This window comes from Arvicanthis niloticus, unplaced genomic scaffold, assembly GCF_011762505.2.
Source record: "Arvicanthis niloticus isolate mArvNil1 unplaced genomic scaffold, mArvNil1.pat.X pat_scaffold_467_arrow_ctg1, whole genome shotgun sequence".
Classification (NCBI taxonomy): Eukaryota; Metazoa; Chordata; class Mammalia; order Rodentia; family Muridae; genus Arvicanthis; species Arvicanthis niloticus.
In genome coordinates this window covers 22,192-37,247 of record NW_023046103.1, presented here as the reverse complement: position 1 = coordinate 37,247, position 15,056 = coordinate 22,192, and positions in this window count along the sequence as shown.

Here is a 15,056-nt window from a genome sequence, read left to right as displayed (position 1 = left end):
AAGTTGAATAATATTTATTTGTGCAACTTTGGTGAGTGAATTTTCTAATGTGGTTGCTGAGATTCTCACACTTTACCTACTCATTAAAAATTATATATATATATATATATATATATATATATATATATATATGACTGCAAAGTGCATGGGCATGAATATATTATATGGCTGTTCTTATAATTGCTGTAGATTATATTGCAATAATCACCCCATTCTCAAAATTTGAATATTTTCTAGGAATAACTAATTTTAGTGAATACAGCTCACAGTTAAAGGATGTATTTGTGGCAATCTTCTGAAATCTACATATAACAAAGACAAACACTTTAGTTATCAGTGTGACACCTATTTAGAATCAACAGTTCTGAGACAGAATCATGTATGCTCTCTCTAGGAGGCAAGTATATGCTTTATCTTGAGGTGTGAGATCTATAATTTATTTGAATAAATCTTTATTGCTTTGCATCTGTACATGGTATTGAATCTTGAATTTCTGATTATTATTTAAAAACTTCAAGTGACATAGACTAAGTGGAATGAAAATACCACTACTTTTGTTCGTGTGTGTGTGTGTGTGTGTGTGTGAGACAGAAAGAGAAACAAACAGGAAAAGAGAGGTGTTTTATGTGATTGCTAGCACATGTAAGCAACATAGCATATATATATATATATATATATAATATATATAACTGATTATATATAATCAATATAATATGTTGTACAATGATTATATAATATATATATGTATGTATATTGAGGGAGAACTTCCTATTGCACTTTGTTTGAAGCAGTGTCCCTTTGCTGTTTGCTGCTGCACTGTGACAAGACTCTACTGGCTTCTGATGCTTTTCTTGTCTCCACCTCTCATCTTCCTGTAGGAACAGTGAGATTACAAATTCACATTGCCATGCCCAGCTTTATATGAGTTCTGGGGATTCTTACTCAGGTTCTTAATCTGTGTACCAAAGGCTTATATTACTGAGTCATCTCTTCTGCTCCAGAACTTTCAGAAGATGGTATTCTAGAATTCATGTATCTAAAATGTGTGCCATCCACAAAATGACCTATAGAGTCAACTAACCTGGTCCAATGGGAGCTCACAGAGACTGAGACACAAACCATAAAGCATGCAGGGGCTAGATCTAGGCCCCCTACGTATTTGTAGCAGATGTGCAGTGTATCGCGCGCCCCCAAAATCCCTTTTCGCCCGCGAATAAGGACACGGAGGCAGTAATCGGGTATCACTACAGACGAGGCTTTACTTCTTGTAACAGCAAAAGCGGAAAAGACGGAAGAAACCGGAAGAGGCTCCCTTAAATACACCCTAGAGTGACGTATTCACTTTTGGTTGGCTGTTCGTTCACCACCCAATATGCCTCGGGATTGGCAGTGACTAATGGCCCGCCTATCAGCCTAGCAACTGCGCAGATAATTGTATAGCCACTGCTAACAGCAGCTTCCTACATCTCCCCCTGTTTAAATTATTAATATGAAACAGCCTTTTGCCTATTAAATGTAGTACCAAATAAGATTCGAACTCAAACCCGATCAAGCAAACTCCATCTTGGGGGGGAGTAAGCGATCAAGAGCTTATAGCCCAAAGATTTTTTCCTTACCCTTCCAGGTGCCATGGAAACGAGTCCTCTGGGTGCATGGGCTAAGGAAATATAAAGAGAATTGACACCCATCCCTGTGCAATGGAGCATATATATAGCTCCCAGGGGTGCTAGGGCTGTCAACCTATTATTAGGTATCACAATTATTTAGGCAAGAGCTGACTGGACAAGACTTCTCATCTACCCAGTGCAAATGAGCCGAGCTCTTGGGGTGCATAGACTGAGAATGTCTCTGTCATAGGCTATTTTTTAGCCTAGATCGTCAAATTTCAGGGAGGGATGCTTGCTCCAAGGCTTGCGAGTGCTTAGGCTATAAGCTACCTTGTCACTTATATTGCTGGGCTCTGAGCTTACAAACCAACCATTTATGAATACTAATTCACATCATAGAGCTGTATATCAAGCAGGCCTATTCCCGCTCTTTGAAAGAAAGAAAGAAAGAAAGAAAAGGCAGAAGAAATTTATTTTTAAGAAGTAAAATCTCCACGGGAAACAGGCTCCATCCACACTCCATCAAGGCTGGAAATCCGGATTTGCAATGGCTGCTGTATCTGGTCCAATTTCCCATTTCACTTTCCTTTTAAATAAGCAGAAAGATCATGGCTTTAAGTAAATGCATCATTCACAAATCTTAGAGGTGTAACACCTGGATGTGGGGCTGTTGACACAGCTTATTTGAGCCACATCTGTGAGCCCCTTCACATGGGCTAGAGCCAATCAACTCTCTGATTGACCAAAGTATATTTTAAGTCTCTATAATGATGTATTGAGATGGGCACAAAGGTAGGCACATGCACAACCAAGGCTAGGTCTAGTGATCCATTCTAGCCTTGTGCTAAAAGGCATGTAACATTCTTATAATCCAAGATATCAGAATTATTCTGAAGGTTGGATAACATAAAGAAAAATGAAGGGTCTACACACACCAACACCGGTTGTGCAGATGTATTTTTAAATACCTTATTAATTTTTTAATGTTATTTAAATGGCTAGAGATATTAAATCTTGTAGCCGAAACATTTTGCACTTTATGAAACATATTTAACAAGACAAAGGTAGATATACCCCTTTTTTAACATTTAAACAGTGACTACAACACATAAATTGTGTTGAAGCAAGATAAACTCAAGAAAATATATATATAATTTAATTTAGGATTTACATCCCTTTGAAAACATTAAACAGAGGTTTTAAATCCTCTTATGGTAAGCTTAAAATGAGGTTTTAGTCAAATAATATCTCTTAACAACCTTTAAAAATTACTAAGAGTAAATCAAGATTAAAGTAAACTAATTTTCTTTGCATGTACACTCATAGGCCAGAAGATGGCGTTAGATCCTCACCACAAATGGTTGTGAGACACCACGTGGCCGCTGGGAGTTTAGCCTTTATATTTTAAATTAAGTCCAGCCTTAATGGCTGAGTTATTTCTAAAGTCAAATTGACTCAAACATTGAAAGACACTGTCTTTGAATACCTTTTTGAAGTAACAAGTATTTTAAAAATTTTAAAAGCTCGCTATATTGAAGCGATAGTTTGTAGAAAAAATTTCTTTAGAGAAATCCACTAATAAGCTATAATATACACCAAAGGATTTAACCTCTTACCCTTTTGTATTAAAGCAACAAAATTTGTATATATATGTAAAGTATAAAACATTACCCATTTTTTAAAGCAATTATTTTTTAACAAATATTGTTTCATGGGCTCTTAAACATTATGAATAAATTTATTATCTGTAAACCTTTTACCTTTACCAGAAATGTAAAGGAATGGTATAAAAATATTTTTTTTATGTAAACATTTATTGAAATGGTAGCTGGATAAGACAAGTTTGGCTTTATAAAACTTAAATTTGAACTTTATTTTGGATTAATTTAATAACCAATCTTTTTTGTCCCATGAGAATATCAGATAAAAGCCAATTTTATTCTCTAATAATTGTTACACATATTAAAGGAATCTAAGGAATCTTATTTTTAACAACTTTGAATATAGAGGAATTAAAATAATTTGAACCATATTCTATCAGCAGGCACAGCTATACTTATGGAGGGAAGCAGGCATAAATTTAATTTTTGCAACATAATCATAACGTTTAGCCCACAGACTGTTGAAAAATCTTTGGTCTTAGGTTTACCCCTCCTCTCACAAGAAACAATGAGAACAAAAGACAAATTCCCTTAAGCACATTTCTAGGGCCTGGTCTTTAGACTCAGAAGGAAGAGCAGCCTGTGTGTCTTAATTCAAATGTAAATGTACTTAACCTCCCTCTGCCTGCCTGCCTGTCTGCCATTTGCTTTTATTTAAACCTTAAATTTGAACTAAAAACCTCTGGAATAATTTAAGATTTGATAGAATCCACAGCGATATACTCAGCCTTAAATGGCAAGGGAGTCAGCCGAGATCTTGTAATCTAGCTTCCTTCTTTGTGGTCTTCCGAAGATTCCCGCTTCTGCAGCTGCGTCTGCACCACGGGGGGCCAGTGCTCCGCAGTCGCTCCGCCATTATGGCTGTAGCAGCCACGTGGGGACCCAAATTGAATTGTTTCCACCTGTGGAATAAACACAAACAGCTTCCCACCCCGGGCCACAGCACGCTTCTAGGCAATTTTTCAGTCTCCCGTTCCCACGTTTCGCCGCTGCCGCCACGCGCGGTTTCGCAGCTGTCGCGCGCGGTTCCGTCTCTGCGGCGCGCGGTTCAGTAAAAATCCCTTGTTCCATCACTGGCATCTGTTCTAACTTGTGCCTCCCAAGTGCTGGGATTAAAGGCGTGAGCCACCACTGCCCGGCTTCCTCTGTCTGCTGGACTGCAAGCCGCGCAGACGCCTCTGTAACTCGTCTGACCCAGGCCGTGTCGCAGCGTCTCTGTTCCCACAGCCCGAGCCGAGAAGCACGGCCGGGGACCCTCAAGCCCGAGCGAGCCGCTGGCTCCGGCCGAGGTCGGTGGGGCTGGGCTGAGTGACTTAAGATTTTAGCACAAGCGGCTGCTTCCTCTTTGGAGCTGCCCAGTTCTATGGAGTCAGGCTCCTTAATGAAGTATAGGGGGGGTCCCTTTGACCTCCGTTCTCTCTCCGCCATCCGGCGGAGGGTCTCCAAGCTTAATGGACTCTGCAGTAGTCCGTGTTTCCTTTGAACACTCCCTTTTATCACCAGACCCTTTTTGTAGCCTGCCAACACACTTTAGTTCTGATATGCCCGAGTAGCCACAAAACAATTGCGATATGAGCAAGAGTTTAATTAATGAAGTGGCCACAGTGGATTTAAATCCGCTTGTTAAGATTTCTATTTTAGACATAACTTCCAAAGTGTGTACCTCTTATCCTGTAGTTTGTTAACCCGACCCAAAACTTGGGTGGTCTTTCCGCGGCACCTTGACGTTCCCGGGTTTTTGGCACCAGTTGTATCGCGCGCCCCCAAAATCCCTTTTCGCCCGCGAATAAGGACACGGAGGCAGTAATCGGGTATCACTACAGACGAGGCTTTACTTCTTGTAACAGCAAAAGCGGAAAAGACGGAAGAAACCGGAAGAGGCTCCCTTAAATACACCCTAGAGTGACGTATTCACTTTTGGTTGGCTGTTCGTTCACCACCCAATATGCCTCGGGATTGGCAGTGACTAATGGCCCGCCTATCAGCCTAGCAACTGCGCAGATAATTGTATAGCCACTGCTAACAGCAGCTTCCTACAGTGCAGTTTGGTTCACTGTTGGGAGCCGACTTTTAGCAGAAAGCAGCTATCAGCTTTGCAGCCATCTTGAGCCATATACCCTGACAGGAGACTTGGATTACAATAGCCTACAACAGCTGAGCACACTCTGATAACATCTTGCTTTAGATACCCAGGACTTTCCTTGGGTGTGTGAGATTAAAGGTGTGTGAGATTAAAGGTGTGTGAGATTAAAGGTGTGTGACTTAAGAGTGTGACTTAGAGATCAGAATTAGAGACAAGACCTAAGGGCATGATTAAAGGCGTGACACAAAGGCATGGCTTAGAAGTGAGACATATAAAAGGCAGAGACAGACAGAAAAAATAAGGAGTTCAACTAGGAACTAGAAGGAGTACAACTAGGAACTAGGAACTAGGAACTCAAGACTTGGGACTTGGACTAGGAAGAGAGACTAAAGAATAAACGGGATTGAATCACACTCTGTCTGGTCTCCATTCTTTGAGTGTCCGTCTTCACTCTCTCTCTTGCTGAACCCTGACCCACAGACCGGAGCGGCAGCTTGGGCCGGGAAACAGTGGCTGCCAAGTGTGGAGTGGAGAGGGCCGCAACATTTTTGGCCTCCCAAAGTGGGACAGCTCGGGCCTCAACAGTTCATGTGGGTCCTATGACAGTTGAAGTAGAGGTTATCTCTGCCTCAGTTGCCTGTCATTAGATCCCCTTTCCTTAACTCTACTGCTTGGTTGGGACTCAGTGGAAGGGAATGCACTTAGGCTTACTTTGACTAGATGTCTGGAATGGAATGGTAATACAGGGGACTTCTTCTTCTCTTGGAAGAAGGAGTGGGATTAATAGGGGGGGAGGGAACATGTATGAGCGTAGAACTGGAGGCATAGGGAGAGTGGTGAAATTGGGATGTAAAGCAAATAAATGAATAAATAAACTAATTAATTAAAATTATCACATCAATCAAATTTTGTTTAGTCCAGATATCCCAAGTTGTTTTATTTTATACATACATATACATATGCTGTACTTATAATAATTTTCTTATAGGTATGATTTTCTTTTAAGATACTTCAGCTTCAGCTTATATTTATCAAATGTTGATTAATATAATTGACTTATTATTTAATGTAAATATTTTATTGTGAACTAAAGAAGTAGCTATTTGAATACAAAGCCTCCATTACATGATAAGTATTATAAGGACATTTTTTTCTTGGGCTCTTACTTTTTTATTTCCTAAGGTAACTTAGTCAATCAAAAAATGAAAAAATTGAATATTTAAAGCAATCTTTTGAGCCTGGATGCTTTGAAACGGAGCTAATCAACTGAAAAAAATCATTCCTAATGTTTATAAGAAGAGCTGTGGTTTACAGAGATGGGATGATTTGATTAAGCAACATAAACAAAAACAAAATTTGAAATCCAGTCGTTTGGTTTATAAATTTAAGATTCTTCCTCTCCTATAACAGGTAAAAACCCTCTGTGTGCTGGGTACAGTGCTCATAACCATGAGTCTAACTTTATACTACAGATCAAAGAGGAGGACAAAGTGTTTGCTGAGTAGATGAATTATTTACCTTGGTGGTTTGATTCTTGGAGAGTAATTTTAACCATATCAAATTCTGAAACAACCTGGTTGAATTTGATCTTTCCAAAGAAATTTTAAAAATTGCTTCATGGTCAATATTTATCTTCTAATCAAAGTTGGTACAAAGAGATCATGGAGTATCCTATGTTATGAACCCCTGAAAGGACTTGAAATAAGATCTTAGAATATTGGAAAGGACCTACTGACTCTCAACAGCTAATATTGTCATGAATTCAAGTATAGGGGTATGCATATGTGTCTGTATGTGTCTTAAGAAGTGTAGATTTCAGTTTTTCTTTTTTTCAAATAAATTTGAGCTCTCTAATAGAAAATCATAATTTGTAAAAAAAAAAAAAAAAAAAAAAAAAATAAAAAAAAGAAAAGAAAAGAGAAAAAACAAATGTAAGGCTACCTTTTCTTTCATTTACAGATTTTCTTCTTAGCTTACCAATACTCTCTAGCTCAGTGAATCTTCTGCCATAATTCCTTTAAGCTCAGCATCCACTATACATGTAAGGCAATTCACTATAAGCACAAGCTTAAACCAATACAGAAAAGTATACAACAATTTCATAAAATTTTCTCTCACCACAGATAACAATTTTATCTAAATAAACATGTATTTTGTTTTTCTTATAAAATATGCTCTTATATGAGATTATAACATTAATGCCTTGGATACACAATGTTATGCAATATTCCTTTATTCAACAATATCTCATGTTATCTGCATCACTGGATGTCAGAGACTCTACTCCATTTTTTTTCTCCCCACAATGATGGGGATTTATCAAGAGTTTCACTAATGCTGAATTAAGTTAACTGGGAACTATATACCAAACACTACCTCTATGTTATTTAAAACATCAGAGCATTTCACTTTCCTGTTGTACTGGTTTTCTAATAGCTATACATTTCTGGTGGCACATGGATTAGAGGACATCTCTAAGTGCCAAATTTGTTATCAGTGTTCCTGAGTATATCCTCATTAATGTAATGATTTAAGGGCATGCATGTAGAACACTACTTTGCAAAATGTAGAATTTCTACCCAGTAGATTTATTTGTAATTCTGAGAAATATTAATTAGTGATATTTCTAAGAATTTTAACATAATATGTTTAGTAAGAGCACAAGATAATCAACTTTACACTCTCATTAAAAATAATATTGAAGACATTTGAAATATAATAGATTATGATACCCTGATATAATGACTTAAATCTTCATTACTTTAATCATAAGTGAATTGTATTATATTTTTGCCCCTTTCCTTGGCTCTTTCTGTTTATTGTGATGTTCAGTGTGCTTAATCATATTTGTATCAGTTTTGGTGTTGATTTCTTTTTACTTATGAGACATTTGCATGTGAACACAAACTGGTATTTTCTAGTAACTGTTGTAGTTTTCATTTTGGCAGGATATCTAAAGTTGATAGGTGATATCTAGATGTGTGTCACACACTCTTAATCTAAACTCTTAAGATGTAGAGGCAGGCCTATCTCTGTGAGTTTGAGGCCAGCCTGGTCTACACAGTGGGTTATAGGTCAAGCAGGACTACGTTGTGGACCTATTATCAAAACCAAAATTTGATATTCAAGACAGATGATAAATAGATAATATATAAAAATGAACAAAGAAAAATATTCACTTTATGAGATCATATTTTTATAACTACTTCTTTTCTAATAATGTTATGACTCACTGTTTTTAATTCTATATTTGGAAACTCTATTCTGCTTGAGTATGTGGGAGCATTGTCAGTAGCTAGCATACTTAAAAAATAAAAGCCATCTGAAATAATTTTATAGTGTATTGTAGAATACATAGTATATTAAATATGGACATGGGAGCTAATCAGTTTTATAGATAATAATCAGGTTTTATAGATAGAATATACTTTTTAAGATTATCTATCATAGTTTTCTCATAGGAAAATGCAATGAGTGCCAAAGAATGATAAAATAGTGAACAGTGTGCTTTCCCTGAGCACCCAGCTCTTGCGGATTCCTGAGGATGGAGTCCTCATCCCATGCTTACCAGGTTCTCCTTCAGTGTAGTCATTTCTCTGTTTTTTCTGTTCCTTACTGAGTAAAGCTGGATCCTGGATGGATCAGCATATGATTCTACTTGGCCTTGCTTCCTGATCCAGTGCTTAAGAGGATAAAGTGGACTCCACTGTATTCGAGGCTCTAAGCAAGGAGGCAAGGTGAATGGTTAACAAAACCTCTCTAGTGTCAGATTGCACTGATTTTTTTCTCATCTAGATTTAGAATGCCATTGGGCATTTTAAAGTTACTGCATGGGAAAGCAACCTGGGTGCCACTGGCTTTATTGATTTAACCTTTGTAGGAATGGTGAGGGCAAAAAAGTAAACAGTTGAAAAGTCCCTTCCTGCCTCAAGCAACTTATAGCACCTTAAGTGAGAAATTTCTTTCTGTTACATAATATATTCTCACTGGATTACAAAGTTGGCAAAAGCTCCATTTAAGGAAAAGTGGAGAACTAATGAGATGCTAAAGTTATAGCTCAGTTTTCATGATGTGTTTTCCAGTCTTGTACTGTTTACCCATGTATGTAGGCAGAATCATTGAGTATGTGGTTTACTGTAGAAGTTTAAGTCAAAACAAGATTTGTTCCTTTGGGGACTACACGCTCTTCACAAAAGATAAAGATTCTTGGAACCATCTTTTTCTAAAATAATTTCCTTGGGGCTTGGTATTTAAAATCTCAAACTTACATACAGATAAATTTTACCAACATTTATTGCTTTGAGCCTACTCTACTGTACTCCCGTCTTCCTTACTCTACAGTGGAGTCTCAAGCTGTTTTAAAAATGACAATGGGTATAAATAGTAATCTAATTATAGTTCGAAGAGATTTACAGCTCCAATTATGACTGCTGTTAAATTTCAAAAGGGACTGACATAAGCAATCAACACATCCCATGCAAGAAACCATCTTGCTATTATAAAAGCTACCTGCCAATTGTTCGTCAGTTGAATGACATGCAACACTGCACACATTATCTCTGGGATTAGTGATACCGACAGTTTTGTCATGTTTAATGTATGTAGACAGCATAACGCCAAGGCATACAGCCTACGAATTGCTCAATTAGAGTCTGCCACGTTTCCAATATATGCATATTTCAAGTATTTTATCTCTTCTTCCTCCTCATGAATTTTCCATTTGAGCTCAATCAACTACATAGGCATAGAAGTTTTCTGTGATAAATATGCTTTCCAAGTAGTATACACATACATAATTACCTTACTAGTCATTTAGATAAAATGTATATTTATTTCTACATTAAATAATAGTTACTAAACATTTGCTATGTAGAGGCCTAAAATTTTCATAATTACTTCAATTGAGACTAACAATTATCCTCTATTGTGCATATTATTAAATTATTTCATTTGGAAGGGAACAGATACTACAGATGCTTTGTGTTGAGAAAGACACATATAGTTTTTGCAAAGACTAAGAGATTTCTCAAGTCATTTGTCAGTACCTTCCTTCCTTAACCTCACAGTCATGTGTAAATTGGTGTCATTTTGAGGCCTCTAACTTAACTTAGATTCCTAAATCAACAAACAGGGCATCTTTATTTCATCCAGCAGTTATCTGATTCTCTGATGTGTGGAATTTGTATTACTCCATGTGAACCATACTGCAGTCACTGATGTTTCCTAATGTTCTCCTCTCAGGTCAGACTAATTGTGAGGGATTCTCTGATCCTTTGTAGTTTTGCCAGATATAGGAGCTGCTCTCACGGGTAGCAAGTGATTGGTGAAACCATGAAATACGAGCTCTATACTTAAACTGATAACTTCCAATGATATTTCTTATATACATTACCACAGTTGTAGCACCAATCCTTTTCCAGTTCCATAGGAACTGGTACCTTCTAATCGGTATCCACACCTTGTATCAGGGTTAAAGTTCAGACACAATGAATCAGTGAAGGTTCATGATTCAAAATAAATAAAATGCCCTCAGCCATTGGCAAATTGCTACTGGTCTTGATACATCATATTGCCTACTGATGCTACCCATCGCCTCTAGCTTTCTGTACTTAATATTATCAACCTTATGCTCTACTTACTTAGCACTGAGTGAATGGCAGGCATATTCAGCAATGTCTGTAACTATGTTCCTGTTGTGCCCACTCCTGTGCTGCTTAGTGATCATATGTGGACAGAATTGTTGATGTGTGTACTATATAACATTACTCATCAGTTTCAATGATGTTAACTTTTCACATAGAGAAACAAGATATTCTCCATTTCAGGATATATAATAGACTTTGTTCTCATTTCTTGGATATTTTTACTCTTTCATCACATTGTTATATAGAATTATATCACTCTCTTAGTGTCTCTACCCAGAAATAGTATATTTATTATTTCATTTCTGAGTATTCTTATGTTGCTTTTTAAACCACAGAGCTAATGGGACTTTTGTTATTTATATAAAAGAACAGAGACACTGACATTACAAATGAAGAAATTTAAAGCCAAGTTTGCCAATGATACTGCAGTTTAATCTGATTCCTGGCAAGGCAGTTGCTCACAGCCTATGGTTTGGTGACATTCTAAAAACATAATTAGAGCAGGCCAGCTGCATCTATGCACCATGAATAGTTTCTTTCTTGAGATAACTGATCCCAAAGGATGGCAGAAATTATTTCCTCATGTATTCTACTGGCATTTGTTTTGTCAGAACATAACAAACTCTACATAAATCCTGTTTTATAAATGGTACATTGTGCTTTAAATACAGCCCAATATGTCATTCTGTCAGTGATTAGCAATGGTGAACTGTTTTGTTGATTGATTCATTATTCTCAATGCACAACTGAAAAAAAATATTGTCAAATTTATGATGAAAAATTTCCTTTAAAACAAATTATTTAAATAGTTTATGCTGAAATAATAATAAAGGCATTTTTATTTTTTGCATGTTAATACTGTTCCCAAGTCCCCACATCTCTTCATAATACAGATTATTCCCTATAGCATTAATGATGGATTCGATGACTCTATAAATGATGCTCAGTTATAATTAATGTGAAAGTTGTATGACGGAATGAGCAGCTTGTTGGACAATACTTATTATCTTCCCAGAATTCCTGTAGCCTAAGCTTCTACCCAAATTTCTTATTGTTTAGGACGCATGCACACGCACACACACACATATGTGTATGTGTATGTGTATGTGTATATATATATATATATATATATATATATATATATATGTGTGTGTGTGTGTGTGTGTGTGTGTGTGTGTGTGTGTGTGTCTTTAATTTTAGGAAATCAAACTACCCTAAATGAATTAAGAACACATGGTTTTGCTGATCCAATAAATTGTGCTTACTGTCTAGACGACTAAACTCAAAGATTACATGTGAATGACTCCATGTCATTTGATATAGAATTAAATCTACATTACCATCAAATATTTGACCTTTGACATTTGGACAAGAAATATTTAACTTTTCTTGATTTGAGTAATTAGAAAATATAATACTAGATAGTCAGGGCTTGCCTAGTCCATTTTTGAGGGGGATCTGAAGCTTTAACTATTGATACCCTATAGCCTTCACTTAATGATTTCCTAGTCAAGAAATTTCCTTCTATCTTCTGAATGCTAGGATAAACCTCATAAGCTATTAAATTGGATTTTCTTGTCCATTTAGTTTGGAGTTAAAATTTTTTTTCTCTCTCTCTCTCTTTTTTTTTTTTTTTTTTTTTTTTTTATAAAATTCATTCTTTCCACCTCAATAGAAGCAATGCTAACTATGGGACTTTGTGCTATTTTTTTGTTTGTTTGTTTCAGGTGGTCAAATAAAGTCATATATTGGCTTTCTCCGTGTGATAAGTTAAAGAGTTCTCTCTTACTGTCTTCTGGATTAAGTTGCAGCCTTCTGATGCTTTAGTGAATCCCTGCATTCATTGTGTGGATTTGGGTTAACTCTGTAACCAAGGAAGAATATTTCCAAAGTGGATATTTTTAGAGAATTTCTTTAGCAACAGTCTGTTAATTTTCTAGAGTTATTTTTTCCAGATATTGTCATACAAAAACCAAAATAATTACAATAATTCAAATAGCTAATGACCTTAGATATTATCTACTGTATTTCTTTAGGATATCTAAGTTCCAAGTCTTTGAGCTAAAAACCTAATCAGATTATTTTTTGGTTTCTCGTGAAACCCCAAAACCACAGTTTTCAACTATATGCTAATTAAACACAATTACACATAACTATGAACTATAAATACAGTCTTATCTTTTCACACATCAATATTAATCATTATTCTGAGTATATTATGTTCATAGTATTAAGATTAACAAGGACAGGCCACTGAAATTATTAAGTGTATAGAGAGACCATGATCATCACCATCAACAAAAACAACAAAACCACAACATTGCCTTGAAATCTTAAAAACTGTGAGTGGAGAGGAATGAACCTCTCAGAAATAACTGTAAGAAAGCACTGTATCTAAGTCAATGGAATCCACAGGAGAATACTTAGCACTAAATAAAAATGTAGAGACACTGGACAATGACCTGAAAGAAGTATCTGGAGATTCTTGAGCCCAGATGAACACCCAGCTGTGATAAAAAGCTCTAGTTGAATGGACAATAAAATTGAATCTGTATGAGAGCCCAATTTTATGCCTTTTGTTGACATTTATGAAATTTCTTGGCCTGGTTTTAAAAGTCTAGATATAGATTCCTTGCCCATTAGTGATGTTTTTAAAGTGTCTTTCTGACAAAGACAGAGTTCTTAATAAAAGCCCAATGAATGAAAAATTTCAATATAGAAGCAGTCGATAGAGCCTTGCACTAGAGCTACATGACTCATGGTGAGAAAGAAAGACTTGGACATTTGAAAAATGCTTTGTGCCAGAGGAAGCAGAAGTGAGGTTTGCCCTGTTTAGAATAAAAGCGATTTTGCAAACACATCCAAGCTATAAAATGACACTTGTCCTTAGTCAAAGGCTAAGAAGAAAGGTAAGCTTCAAAACTGATAACAGCATAGATACATATTTTAAAATCTTATTTCCATACAGTTGATATTAATTGATTAAAAGATCTTATTGATAAAATTATCTTGTATATATTTCTGCCACTGTGAAACATCTTATACAAGTAATTTACCTTTGCAGCCCTGGTAGTGCTTAACAAGACCATTTATCTCTGCCATCTCTTTATTTATTCGAATAAGTAATTTTCATCTTAATTTTCATCTTCTGGTAAATATCTTTGACATTACAGCCTCTGAGCTCTAATACAATTAATTATTCAATATATCATTGACTTTTAGCCATTAATGGCATTATTAACCTGAATGTTTTATTCATAAAATATGAGATTTAGAAATAAAGGTCACTCAGACTTCTGAGTTTCTTTGCAAAGTCTCAGATTGGCAGGGAAAGGTTTTGAATGACATGAATTGCAGGAAGCAGAGGAGCACTGGGCAGGCAATACTGGTGAGCTCTGCCATGGCTTTGGTTGATCTATTAGGCAGCTCTGTGTTGGGATATCCCTTTGAAGATTCTTGAGATTAGAGCAACAGATCTTACTCTATCATCAGCTATTGATCTCAGGATGCTCCTAGAAAGAGCTCATCATGAGAGGGTAACTACTTTGTTCAAAAGCAGTCCTCAAACATCTGCTTTGAACTAAGGACCTAGGATATGCTAGACAAGTGCTGTAATACTGAGAACACCCAGGGACCAAGGTACTATGAAGTGGAAACTTAAGGATTCTTTAGCAAGTCAGTTGTGTTTGATAGTGTTTTGCTGGGGCAAACATGTGAATGAGTGTTTTCCTGAAGTGAACTCAGGTGAAAGACTAAGGTAGACTCATGAAGGAATGTTTAGCTGAAGTAGACACAGGAGAAAGAATGTTCTATTAAAGCAAGCATATGAATGGATATGTAATGAAAGATTTTTCACTAGTGACAGGAGTGTATTGCTCTCCCTTGCATTGAGTAATTGAGCTGCATTTGTCGGGACTCTACAGAGAGAAATGCACCAAAAAACTTCTGGTGGTGTGCTATAGTTTATTGCAGATTCCATGGACTGAGGCTGATTGGAAGAGTGATATCAACTGAGACAGGTGCACATGTTGAGGCAAGACCTGTGGACGACATGCAACAT